This window comes from Salvelinus alpinus, chromosome 14, assembly GCF_045679555.1.
Source record: "Salvelinus alpinus chromosome 14, SLU_Salpinus.1, whole genome shotgun sequence".
Taxonomy (NCBI): Eukaryota; Metazoa; Chordata; class Actinopteri; order Salmoniformes; family Salmonidae; genus Salvelinus; species Salvelinus alpinus.
Genome location: NC_092099.1, coordinates 14,069,948 through 14,084,603, shown reverse-complemented (window position 1 = coordinate 14,084,603; position 14,656 = coordinate 14,069,948).

Genomic DNA, 14,656 nt, shown 5'->3' with positions numbered 1-14,656 from the left:
CACCCCGCCCCCTTTTTTTAGAGGGTGAGGCCTTCGTACCGTCCATGTCAAGTCTGCGAAATCTACATGTAAATACTTCCTGTAGGCCACCATCTTCTACAGGCCACTCTACTAATAAATCAGGTCACTGCAGTTTCATCATCACAGATTCCATCATAGCTCACTGTCCACTCTGCCACTACAGCTGTCATGACCCATCTTTATATGCCAAAACCACACACATTCAGTCCTATATGTAATGCTTTAGGTATCTCTACCCTTCTACAGTCTTAAATTACCCCTCACAGCGTGAGCTGGTGGATTCTAGGAAAGTGCTGCTCATTTGAAATGATGACAGTTAATGTCAGAGAGAAAACAGTCCCATGTGATGTGTCGTCCAGGGGTTTTGAATGGGGTCAGTGGTGATTTTAAATGCTAAAAGCAGACATCACAAGAGACACCCGAGGCTCGGAGAGCTCTCGCTCCTCTCCCTTGTCCTCTTTTGCCCAGCTGGAGAGCAGCGGCGCCAGGCTGACTCTGGTATCCCTGAAAGCTGGGGATGTGCGGAGGCCAGACGTGGCAGACATGCATCCCTGCAGTGCTGTCTACCCCATGTGTAACCCACACCTGCCCTAAAGAACCACGTCTGCCGCATTCCTACCGCCACGGAAGCCTGAAACGCAAGGAGATCCTTCAGAAACACAACACTCTCCGAGGATTCTTGATCATGGAGACAGCCTGAATTCATTTCATACAGGTCTCTCTTCGTGGCTTGAGTAAATGTCCAATCAACAAGTCAGACTACTCTTAAAGGGCAGGGAGGTGCCGAGGTGTTGGTGTATTTCCAGTCAATCTCAGTGAGTGAAATAAACTGGCAATGGAAATAAATTCTGCCAACTTTCAGTGAATTGATTAAGCCTCATGTTATTTTCATAGCAGCTCTTTTTGTTCTGCTTCAAGTTTTGTCTTCTCTGATCCGTAACAGAGGGGTAAGTCATGCAGAGAGGTGGAGAGGAGGCAGCCTCAGAGCCATTCCACCGCTCCCCACCAGCAGAGCTCATCAGGTGGACCCATCCCCAGCCCCTCACTGGAGATAAGAAGTGACTTCCATCAGACACTTAGAGCCTTTACATATCACTGAACATGCCAAGCGTGCCAGGAAAGAGAAAGACCCAGTCACAGTGAACAGGAGGAATAATGAACTGTTTCAGAGGCAGTATATTTCCATGGGAGAAGTGCCATGATGTCATCCATGCTGCCCGCAGATATATGCTACAATGAGTTAGTTTTTCTCTACCGACAGCTTTAGTATACAGTAGATCAGAACCTCAGGTACATACTGTAGGTAACGAGTGATTATGTAAGTGTATGTTTAGATTAAGCTACCAGTGAGGACAGATAAGTACATGATGCATAATATTTTACACATGAAAACTATCTAGACTGGTCTCAAGAGAAACTGTAGCGTGAGCCTATTCATTGTCTTTTACATACAGGAATGTCTTTACATATTTTCCTATACATTTTCCTTTCTGTTGACTATTTACTGCAAAGAAGACAATGTAAATCTTCAAAAGACATGTACATACATGTACTTTCTAGAGGAGCTTGAGGGAAAATGTATAAGGGACATGTTCTATGTGACAGAAAAGACCTCCGCAAGGGAGACGAGAAAAGTCCAGGACTGCTCTGTGCAAAGCATGTTGGGATGATGAACAGACCTACACATCCTGTACCTTTCAAGAGAGACTAGTGAAACATGTCTTCAAGCTATATTTCTATAAACAGACACTTGGTTAAAGCACAACATGTTTGGTTCTGCTGACAGGGTTAAGAGAGTTCAGACAGAGCTAAGACAAATTAAAATCACACAAGCCACCAAATAGCTTGGTCTCATGTATTTTTGGCGCAATCTCCTTTGCCTGAGAGAAGCACATTATTTCTGCTCCTTTTGTAATGTTTTTTTTTTTTTTAACATCCTGTTAGTCATCAAATAGAGTGTCTAAATCTGTACACGATTTAACTGAACACACTGGGATTTTTTTTTAACTCAAATCTTTTTTACTTGATTTGCTAGCTTTTCCTACTCTGTCTGAAAGAAGGAGTGGGCAGTAACGTAGGTAACTGCAAAAGCTAGTTAATTATATTTTATGAATGTCTTTTTATTAGCATAAATTGTACAGTTGGCTTACAGTTAGACACAGACCAAATTATAAATGCATGAAAATGTGCAGGAAGCAGCATTTTCCTCTGTAACGATCATGTTTTAGGCTGCGAAACATAATCATATTCTAGCTAATAAAAACCCATTTGTTTGTTTAATGTTGATCTACAAAAACACTGTTGTTCTATACTGAATGCTAATGTTTTCCTGACATTCTAAAATTACAATACGAATGTAACCTTCCTCCAGTGCTTTTAGTACAACAGTTTAATCATTGGAGAATCATGCAGAATGTTGCCAGAGTTAATTAAATAGCCCTGCCATCACCTACATCAACTGAAATTACTGTATCGTCACTGCTGTTTATTGCTGTGACCTGAATGTCACCTCTTTCCCTTGTCTGGTTTATGTGAAGTGAGTGACGATCCTGCACACTGCAGATAATGTCTGAGCAAGGAATTAGTTGCCCATTTCAATTCCAGGGTTTCAGCGATACCATCATCTGGTGGTCTACAACTGACCCCCGTGTAAGGAATTAGCATCCCCGTCAACACCACTTCAGCATAATACAGAGTGCCCACAGCTGGCACCTCAGAGAGGGATTTCACTGCCCGTGTCCAGCCGTGGCCTCTCTCCCAGACTGGTTGGCACATTGAGCTATTTTACTAGCCTCATCACAGCGTCTGTAGAGCAATTGCTGCTGCAATAGAACTGCTTTTATTCTGGGTCTAGAAGTGAGAGTGTTGCTGGTATTACTGCTCAGTTCATTGAGCACTACAGGGCAGGCAGACGAGAGGCAGATACAGTAGATACCACGGTGTGGTGCATCACAATGAGGTGAGATGCTATTACATATGCTATTAGAAATGGAAAACGAAACGACAAAGTGTCTTCGATGAACCAGTATTACACACATCTGACTATATGACTGCGATTGACACCACACTATCATTAATACATTAGCAGTCATAAACACGCCGTAGTATAGTACCAAATGACTCTCTCTAGAGCCTCGGGTTACTCAACACGTACATGCTTCATTCCTGCGATAGTGCAGTGTCTAAGTACTGTCTACGAGAGGCTGATTGCTACGTAGTGTATGGTCGTAGTGTAGTTGGCTAGTGCAGTGTCTAAGTACTACGTACACACACAGTCAGATGTGAGGGCTGAAGGTAGCTCTACTGTAGGAGGACTCTGTTAATCTGCATGACACTAGGACAGCTGTGTGCACACAAACTCATGGACACACTGGAATCTGTGCCAAATCCCAAAACGTTGAGACCTCAGTCTTCACACCCAGTCACTGGAAGGACAAGGTGACTGGGAGGATAGTCCTATAAATAAAATACTCTATACAGGTCTTTCACCACTACAAGATATACTGAGTTGATCTTAAAATTAAGTGTAAATAACTATTCCCTCTTGTTTCATTATTTTTGGTTTTATCCCTTGTTTGCTTGTATAAAAAGGTGGAATACTGCAGTGGTGGAAACGTTTTACAGTAATGTTATGTTAATAGATCAAATCAAGGAAATTATTACAAGCACAATGTTCTGTAGCCTACTCAAATATATTCAGATAAGGGTATAAAGGGTAATTATAGCCTTTAGCTAAATATTTAATTTGGCCTACTGGATGACGTTTTTACAATAAACATAAAAATATGCATATTTTGCTGTCTGCATCGAGTCGAGAAATACACAGCACGTACATATTCATCAATAAGGACATTCCTCCTACAAATAACCATTAACTTCTGGTGTAACAACCAGACTGTGGCCTTCTCCTTGCCATAGGATACCTGATGATTAACAACATTTCAAGATTAGAAGTCAGAACTCACCAAGTCCGTCATTCATTTTTAAATCAATCCCTTGCTACTGTATGCCCACACTCCCTTGCTTTTCCTTTCCTGACATACTTTCATGTTTTGTCTGTAAAAGCAAATTTCCCTAGAGGATATAAACATTAAAGAAATCCGGCACACCTGACACTCATAAAGCTAATATATGAACTGTTTCCTTTCTGAAGTGTACTGTATCTACCTCGTCTGTAGTTATGGTGTATGACTTGAACATTTTCTAAATATAATGCAGTTTTGTTTTGATGACCAAGAGAACCCTGGCACTAAACTCTACTGATGTACTCACTAGAGCGTGCAAACTCTCTGGCTTGCGTCCCAAATGGCACCCTAATGGCACCCTTTTGACCAAAAGTAGTGCACTATGTAGGGTATACAGTACCATTTGGGATGCAGACATCTCTCACACTGGTGGTCTTTTCCTTTGACCTACAGGCCAGCCAGACACGTCTCCCCATGTCTGTAATGTAATGGCTGATGTACTGTCTGACATTTGTGTCCCAGTGCAGCAAGAGAGAGATGGGGGTGAGGGCAACCAAGGAGTGATGATGGCAGCGCTATTCTTGCTCCCCGGCTTAACAGCATACCCTAAAAATAATCAAATCTTGCTGCAAGATGGGTCTTTTGCATATACTTACTGGTTCAAATTGTATTCAGATAAATTCCACTCACATTCCATACATAATTTGGAGCAGGTTTTGTGAGGTATGTCCCAAAAGGATAGAAATGTTTCACTGCAACAGATCTGATGCAGCTGTATCCTAATTGCCATGGAAGAGAAGATAAGTGACATCACTAGGGCTGTGATGCAATTGAATAACCGTGTAACTAACGGTTATGGATGAAGACAGCAAGAATATAAAAAAAAACGTCAAAACCCTTTAAAATAGGCAAACAGTCACTTTTTTTATTTCCTTTATTTTTTATGTAGATAAACTTTACCTACCTAATAGCAGGTGTATTTACTAATGATTATAAGCAATTGTTTTGCTAAATTCTGTCTACATCCCCTCCTCTTTCCAACTTTCGTTTGACACTCAAACAGCTGATCTGCTAGATACGCGGGGTGTAGAAGCGCTAGCCTATAGGCTATGGCATTTCAGTAGAACATTTTTTGGGGATGTTTGGACTTTCATTTATACAATGCACGTTTTCATTGCTTGCTATTAAATCAATATATCTTTCTTCTTTTAAAAAAGGTTGGATGTGTCTGACTAGGCTCTGAGGCCTATAATGCGTTACCGTTGTGTTGAATGGACAATATGCCAATCCTATCCAACCTGGCATGGTATCATTTGATACAGAACTTTTTCTTAATTTATAGACTATAGACTACAGTCGTGGCCAAAAGTTTTGAGAATGACACAAATATTAATTTTCAAAGTCTGCCACCTCAGTGTCTTTAGATATTTTTGTCAGATGTTACTATGGAATACTGAAGTATAATTACAAGCATTTTATAAGTGTCACAGGCTTTTATTGACAATTACATGAAGTTGATGCAAAGAGTCAATATTTTTCAATACCTCTGCAATCCGCCCTGGCATGCTGTCAATTAACTTCTGGGCCACATCCTGACTGATGGCAGCCCATTCTTGCATAATCAATGCTCGGAGTTTGTCAGAATTTGTGGGTTTTTGTTTGTCCATCCGCCTCTTGAGGATTGACCACAAGTTCTCAATGGGATTAAGGTCTGGGGAGTTTCCTGGCCATGGACCCAAAATATCGATGTTTTGTTCCGATGTTTTGTTTTGCCTTATGGCAAGGTGCTCCATCATGCTGGAAAAGGCATTGTTCGTCACCAAACTGTTCCTGGATGGCTGGGAGAAGTTGCTCTTGGAGGATTTTTTGGTACCATTTTTATTCATGGCTGTGTTCTTCGGCAAACTTGTGAGTGAGCCCACTCCCTTGGCTGAGAAGCAACCCCACACATGAATGGTCCCAGGATGCTTTACTGTTGGCATGACACAGGACTGATGGTAGTGCTCACCTTGTCTTCTCCGGACAAGCTTTTTTCCAGATTCCCCAAACAATCGGAAAGGGGATTCATCAGAGAAAATGACTTTACCCCAGTCCTCAGCAGTCCAATCCCTGTACCTTTTGCAGAATCTATGTCTGTCCCTGATGTTTTTCCTGGAGAGAAGTGGCTTCTTTGCTGCTCTTCTTGACACCAGGCCAATCTCCAAAGTCTTTGCCTCACTGTGCGTGCAGATGCACTCACACCTGCCTGCTGCCATTCCTGAGCAAGCTCTGTACTGGTGATGCCCCGATCCCGCAGCTGAATCAACTTTAGGAGATGGTCCTGGCGCTTGCTGGACTTTCTTGGGCGCCCTGAAGCCTTCTTCAAAACAATTGAACCGCTCTCCTTGAAAATGGTTGATGTAGGTGCAATCTTACTGGCAGCAATATCCTTGCCTGTGAAGCCCTTTTGGTGCAAAGCAATGATGACGGCACGTGTTTCCTTGCAGGTAACCATGGTTGACAGAGAACAATGATTCCAAGCACCACCCTCCTTTTGAAGCTTCCAGTCTGTTATTCGAACTCTATCAGCATGACAGAGTGATCTCCAGCCTTGTCCTCGTCAACACTCACACCTGTGTTAACGAGAGAATCACTGACATGATGTCAGCTGGTCCTTTTGTGGCAGGGCTGAAATGCAGTGGAAATGTTTTTGGAGGATTCAGTTCATTTGCATGGCAAAGAGGGACTTTGCAATTAATTGCAATTCATCTGATCACTCTTCATAACATTCTGGAGTATATGCAAATTGCCATCATACAAACTGAGGCAGCAGACTTTGTGAAAATTTATATTTGTGTCATTCTCAAAACTTTTGGCCACGACTGTATAGACATGTTGTGTGTTATTGTTTCAATTTTAATGACTGTCAATTTCATCTTCATATGCTACTTTCACATAGCTGTCTCTCTCCCCTTCATACTTTCCTTGTTAATTCATTATCTTATAGCCTACTTTTGGTAAGCCTAGGTTTTTGAATACGTTTCAAGGAAAGCTCAAATATTTGCTCGTCTCTGATATACACTGGTGGCTTTGATTGACGGGTCCTTTTACGGGGGTGTGCGTGTGTAAGTTCGCTGATTCTCTCTATAGGTCTATATGTCCATTTAGAAAGTTTCCTAAAACAAACGCCGCGGTTATGATTTCATCTTGTTAAAGCCTTATTTTCAGTAAAGTCCCTTTCTCACTGTTATGTTATAAATGAACCGAGCAAAAACTCACGGATGATTATTAAAGCTCAAACCAAGTTAATTCACCCAATGGGTCAGACAGCTTAACAGACAAAGACATGTTCCCACCAACACAAGTATATATACCCCAATTTAGGTGAAGTCTCCTCCTTCCCTCTAAACATTACTTTCACTTTTACCTGAGTCATTTTCAATTAACATATCTTTACTTTTACTCAAGTATGACAATTGGATACTTTTTCCACCACTGAGAGTGACCGCAGCAGCGTTGGTGACGTTATACAAATTGTTCTGAAAAGTGGAGAGAAAGATGCACTGGACTTGCTGTATTTTTTCGGAATTCCTCTCCAATTTGACATTTCTTAATTGGTATACTTGACTAATATTAAAAGGTAATAACTTGAATAATAATAATGAAATCCTGCTGATAACAAAGTTTAATGGTTATAGTGAAGTAGCACTATAACCCGAACGGTTATGTTGGTGACCGTGTACCTTGCCAATTACCGTAACCTCAAATTACAAGACTGTCACAGCCCTAGACATCACACATAAAATATGCTTACCTCGTGTTTTTGTATAAAAGCAAGAAACTAAAGCTGTGAGTATATATTCCTAGCTGCTAACCAGCCCTGTTTTCACATTTGTTTGCAAATAAAATACACCCCTGACAGCGCTTCCGAACAGGCTCTCTGGGGGATTAGGTAGAGAATGGGGAGGCAGACAGAGCCAAACCTCTAACAACCAGTACAGCACCCGCAACTCAAATCTCACTCGTAAAGCTTTGTGCGCTGCCTGCCTGGAATCTTTGAAGCCAAGGAAGATCAGCAATGCTAAACAGTCAGAGGGAAGAAAAACAGAATTGAAAGAAGCTCTCTTCAGGAGGAGCCTCCCTCTGGATCATATGTCTGCCTTCTTCCTGACTTTCCTCAGAACGCCTGTTTTCCCTCTTTAACATACCTCAAAAAGACACGGATCTTTTGTATCCCACACTGCAGCTCATAGCAAACAACACAGATTGCTCTCCATTCTTGCATTCTATTGCGTCTTGCAGCGAGGTCAAAAGAAAATATTTATGTGCTATGTCTTACTGACAGATCAATGCTGATGCATATAGACGTGTGCTGCGTTTGAAGGCAGGATTAAGCGTGCAGGGTTTTAACGGAAGTTTGGAGTCTGGGTTTCAGGAACATGTCCATATCTATGTTTGTCTCGTATATATTTAGGTCACTGAGGGTGTTGGGTCACTGTAGAAAGGAAAGGGGAAAGGGGAAACCAAAGTCAGCTGCACAACTGAATGCATTCAACCGAAAAGGTGGTTTCCCCACACCTAATCTGGCTACTGCATGCTTAAAAAGGAAAACATACATATTTATAAAAGTAAATAGCATTTGCAGCCATTGGGACTCAATTAAATGAACTGAATTAAATCAGTTAGTCCTAAAATAAATGTAATATAACAATATGTTAGAATATACACAGAAGGTACACATTCCAATCTCAACTAGTAGCAGCCCAATTCAAAAAGGTCTTATCTTTCTACACTCATGGTGCAGCCACTATGTTATCATACACCAAACGCTGTCAACAAGTCCTGAGGAAAAGCATTCCCACCACCACGTATCAAACAGTGTGGATCTGTCTGTCACTTGTTTGCATTGTGCCAACAGATTTCCAAATGGTGATTACTCTGATCAGCCGGACAGATTGAGATGTAAACTGTGCTGCTGTAGACTGTTGAGCACCACAGATGATAGGAAGCCCAGGGTTTTATGTGAGAAGCAGCTCGCAGCTCTATCTCTCCCTCCCAGCTTGGCAAGGCTGGCCTTTGGGGGAAGACTCATTTGAAAAATCTGACGTGTGGGAGCTCATGTGTGACTGTGTTCAGGAGGACTGTTCAATTCCCATTCCAGGTCTCTCTCTCTCTGAGGCTCATCATTTTCACATCCATGTGAACCCAGACGTCCCACCTATCATACATGGCTTCAGAAAGATTACAATGGCAGTAATAGACAGACTGAAAAGCCCACTGAATCAGCTACTGGAGGCTGATGTTGTCGACCGTTTGACAGAGCCCACTGCATGGGTCAGCAGTCTGGTAGTCACGGAGGAAGAGCGGGAAACTGCAGGTTTGCTGGGATACCTGCGACCTATACAGAACTGTTCTATGGCAACACTACTCCAACCTGCGATAGCACAAAGTTCCCACACAACGCTGCAGCATCTACAAGAGCGACAAGAGCACTATTACAACCGGAGGTGTGAAACCACTCGCAGAGCTGCAACCCACTCAATGGCTGCAACCAGGTGGCTCAGTACGTGGAGACACCACGAGGATGGCGTCCAGCTGTAGTCGTGACCCAGAGAAGTGAGCCACGGTCCCACACCATTGAATCGTCATCAGGTCAGCAGTACAGACGCAACAGGAGACACCTGAGAAGAACATCAAGCAACACACTGATACTGACTTACCTGGAGAAGAGCCACACATCACACCCACCACAGTTCCAGAAGAAAAGCGTGTGAACACAGAGCTCTCACCCATCACAATTACCACACACACCAGAAGTGGCATAGAAATCAAGCCACCAGTAAGCGGTAAGGTATAAAAACTTCCTTGTAACCCGACGGTAAAGGTTTAGCTCCACCAAAGGGTAAAGTGATAGTAACCTGTGACCCTATAGCCTTATTCAGTCCATTCTCTCATGAAAAGAAAAGACAACAAAAAAAGAGAGAAGAGACAATAGCTAGGTTTCCATCCAATTGGTGACAACATGCGCATTTTCCCCACCAGAGATGTGTTTAACAAATTGACTTGTTGCGGATAAAAAGCTGTGCGTGATGACGTAGTGCACATAAACAATGTAATGCATTTCCATCGTATTTTCAACTCCACTGATGGTTTTGTCACAATAAAAAAAGTTGAGTTAGATAGTGACTGTGCCCACTCTGGTATTGGCAGCTCACAGATGCAGTGTGAGTATAGCCCACTTGATGAGATTATTATGGACAAAAGAGTGAGATCATTTATATTTGTCAAACGGCAGCCAAGCATCGATCCTCATGTCACCAGAATAAGACCCTCAATATTTATTGGAAAGGACCATCTAGCTCATCAACTTGCACATTCACCACCCTGTGAAGTTCATCACAAATCATTTAATCTACAGCCTAATAAACTGCATGCTTTCCCGAGTCGTAGTGGAGAGACCACGTAACATGTCATCGCGTGACTCCATGTTTACTTCGATATGATGATTATTATATCACTATTTGCGCATGAAAGTGTTTCCACCGCCATTTCTCACATAATTAATTTTACCAACACAAAAAGATCCCACCTTGTTTTACGTATTTTGTTTTGTTGACATTTGTCAAGTTTACCAACAAATCTGATGTTTCCATCAGGCCTGTAGTGACATTTTTTTATCCGACACGTAATTTACTCACGTAAAAAGATTGGATGGAAACTGGTTAGTGAAAAGATTGGATGGAAACTGGTTAGTGAAAAGATTGAAACTGAATGTGAAAAGAGAATGTTCATTATCACAAGTGTTAGGAATTGCTGTTGACGTTGAGAAAAAGTTACCAGGTGAAACTTACCTGTAACAGAAGAACACAGAGTTGAATGAAATGTGTGTTTATGTTCATGCTGAATAGAAACATTGAGTTAATATGTTCTCTTTTATACAATTATATTTGACACTTTCAATCATGAGTTTATTTAAGAACAAGAATGTTTTCCATGAATGTTTGTTGATATCCTAAGAGTGAAAATGGGGGATGTAGTATATAGCAAGGTTTCCCAAACTCTGTCCTGGGTCCCCCATGGGTGCACTACACAGCTGATTCAAATAACAAAAACTCATCATCATGCTTTGATTATTTGAATCGGCTGTGTAGTGCAATGGCAAAAACCAAAATGTGCACTCAGGGTGGGGCACCAGGACAGAGTTTTGGAAACCCTGGTATACAGTACGGCACACTCATACTACCAATGACAAGTGTGTAGTATTACAGGGTTGTCATGCAGTTGGAAAGAAGTTCTGGTCTTGAAGCTTTCAGATGAATGAACATGTAGTTTGAGGTCTGCTAATAAACTTCATTGTTTTGTACATTGGTCAAGGTTCGTTCACTACTCATCTATACACCTACCTAGTCAACGAGTCATCCGTTTCTAAACTGCAACAGTTTGAATATACACTGACAATACACATACTCTTCTGAACTATCAAGAGGACCACAATGTAAATACTGTAAGTCCCAGACTTTATTGTATGTTATACTCGATTACTTTTCTGTGTTTTTTTCAAGTATTATGTGTGCTTGTTTTTAAAATGGTCGAATTAATACACTAAATATGCTAAGCGCTTTGAGATTCAAATGAAAAGCGCTATAGAAATATGATTTATTATTATTAAAATAATCAGCACAATTGCAACATTTCTTATCATTCTACACTCATGGTGCAATCACTATGGTATCATTCACCAAACACTGTCAACAAGTCCTGGGGAAAGACATTCCCACCACCACGTATCAAACAGTGTGGATCTGTCTGTCAGTTGTTTGGGGTGACTTCCAATTGAGATTACGCTGATCAGCCAAACAGATTGAGATGTAAACTGTGCTGCTGTAGACTGTTGAGCACCACAGATGATAGGAAGCTCAGGGTTTTATGTGAGAAGCAGCTCGCAGCTCTATCTCTTCCTCCCAGCTTGGCAAGGACGGCCTTTGGGGGAAGACTCATTTGAAAAAGCTGATGGACAGAGGCAGCTCATGCGTGACTGTGTTCAGAGGATTGTTCAATTCAAATACCAGGTCTCTCTCTCAGGCTCATCATTTTGTGCATAACTGCCTTGCACAATTGTTTTCTGGATTGAAGCATTCTCTGTTGCAAATCTCTGTCAAGTCTTTGCTGTTGATAGTATCAATTTTATTCCTAAAAAGGTGGACATATTCAACAGGCCTATTCCAGGATCAGTTGATAACACAGACAGAAAAATAATGTCTTATGGATATCAAAGCTGAGGACATTAAGCTGCAAGTATATATCTTTCATGTGATTTGCAGTACCTAGCCTCAAGCATTGCAGAAGTCTTTGTCCATATTGATTCTGAGCAAAACAGTCAATGTACGTAGGTGTCTTTTTAAAATCTACATTAGCATGAGCATTGGAGCACCACTATGATGCTCTATGTCTTTAGGGGAGAGTAGGTTAAATTGAGCCAAAGGGGTAAATTGAGCCAAAGGGGTAAGTTGAGCCAAAGGGGTAAGTTGAGCCCCTCTTGTTTCTAGGAAACCATACACAAAATGAATCATATGACCAAATGTTTAGGAAGAGGTCATCATTTCATGTAGTCTGTGAAAGAAGAAACAACATGGAAAAAGTGGTAAGCAAGTTAGGTCCAAAAAACAGATTTCCATCAAGTCGAAATTAATATATTGTGTTAGAGGTTTTATGATGCTTGTATGTAAACCAAAGTAGACTATTTTAAGATTGTTCCACACATCATTTGGGGTCTCTATAAGCTTCAATATGAGCTCCTAAACCTAGTATGAAAGTGCATCCTTGTAGCGGTGTGGGGTAATATGGTCAAAATGTTTGCCTTGGGGTAAGTTGAGCCAATTGAAGTGTTTTCTTCCCAGGCGTAATGCAAGGCATTATCGCTGGGATATTAGGTAACAGGGCCTGGCCTAATTAAGTGTTTTAAAAAAGTATGAAGTGTTTTTTATGTGAGATAATTAAAATGATTAAAAGATAAAAAAGCGATTGTGATTGTTTTGAATTGTGTTTGGGAAATAAAGATAGATATGGTTTTAAAAAGGTAGTGGTAATATTTCATTCAGTACAGAAATGTGTATGTGGTTTAATTTATCCTGTGGCGTGGTTCAACTTACCCATACCAAGTTGTGCCAAGCTATGATTGCAAAACGAATGTTTACATTAATTATGATTATTGCCAGGTATGCACAACATCACGAAATATGTAGTTATCTTTGTTAGAAAAAATAGTATATTTCCCTTGACAGAGTGCTGAATGTAAAAAATTGCTCAACTTACTCAACTCTCCCCAACTGTAGACCCTCACTTTCCCCATTAGGCTTAGGGCCTTTGATGCACAGGGGGAAGAGGTGTCTAGAAGAAAAAAATATCACCAGAACCTCCTGGAACAGCCAGCCCACGCAGGCACAGGCAGCAAGGCATGATCGCCCGTCAACACTCCACACAGCCAGACTCACAACTATCCTCCCTGTACGAGGGAGAGGGAGACAGAAACCGAGGCAGAAGTTCTTTGTTTCTGATGTGAGAGGAGGAGTGGGATGACAAAGGACCATGAATGAGGTCTGCTTCTTCTCCAGGCACAGTATGTGCGCGCGCATGTGAGAGAGAGAGAGATGGTAATTGGAGACACACTCTGGTCCAAGTGTACTGTCCGTCAGTACTGATGATGGATGACAGGAGGCTTTGTCAGGAGGATATCCTGTCTTTGCCTACATGCATCAGCCATGGAGCTGCAGAGACAGCTCTGCCACTGTCTCAGACACAACAGGCTCAATGCTGCATTGAACAGGCTTCTAGGGCTTTACCACCATTCAAGCACGGGAGAGGGTAGGCTAACTGGGCTTATGGGATTGTCAGAGTGGAAGTCTGAGGACTGTTTGTGGCCTTTAGTACTACAGTACATACATTGAGATCATGTGGTTGTTGTTACACTGAACAAAAATATAAACGTAACATGCAAGTGTTGGACCCATGTTTCATGAGCTGAAATAAAAGATCCTAGAATTTTGTTCCATGCGCACGAGCGCATTTCTCTCAGATTTTGTGCAAACATTTGTTTACATCCCTGTTACTAAGCATTTCTCATTTGCCAAGAAAATCCATCCACCTGACAGGTGTGGCATATCAAGAAGCTGATTTAACAGAATGATCATTACACAGGTGCACCTAGTGCTGGGGATAATAAAAGAACACCCTAAATGTGCAGTTGTGTCACACAACACAATGCCACAGATGTCTCAAGTTTTGAGGGAGCATGTAATTGGCATGCTGACTGCATGAATGTCCACCAGAGCTGTTGCCAGAGAAATGAATGTAAATTTTTCTACCATAAGTCGCATCCAACGTTGGTTTAGAGAATTTGGCAGTACGTCCAACCGGCTTCACAAGCGCAGACCACGTGTAACCACGCCAGCCCAGGAACTCCACATCCGGCTTCTTTACCTGTGGTATTGTCTGACACCAGCAACCCGGACTGGATGAAACTGTGGGTTTGCACTAGAGGTCGACCGATTAATCAATCGGAATGGCCGATTAATTAGGTCATTCATTTTCATAGCAATCGGGAAATCGGAATTTTTGGACACCGATCTGGCCAATTTTAAAAATATTTTTTTACACCTTTATTTAACTAGGCAAGTCAGTTAAGAACACATTCT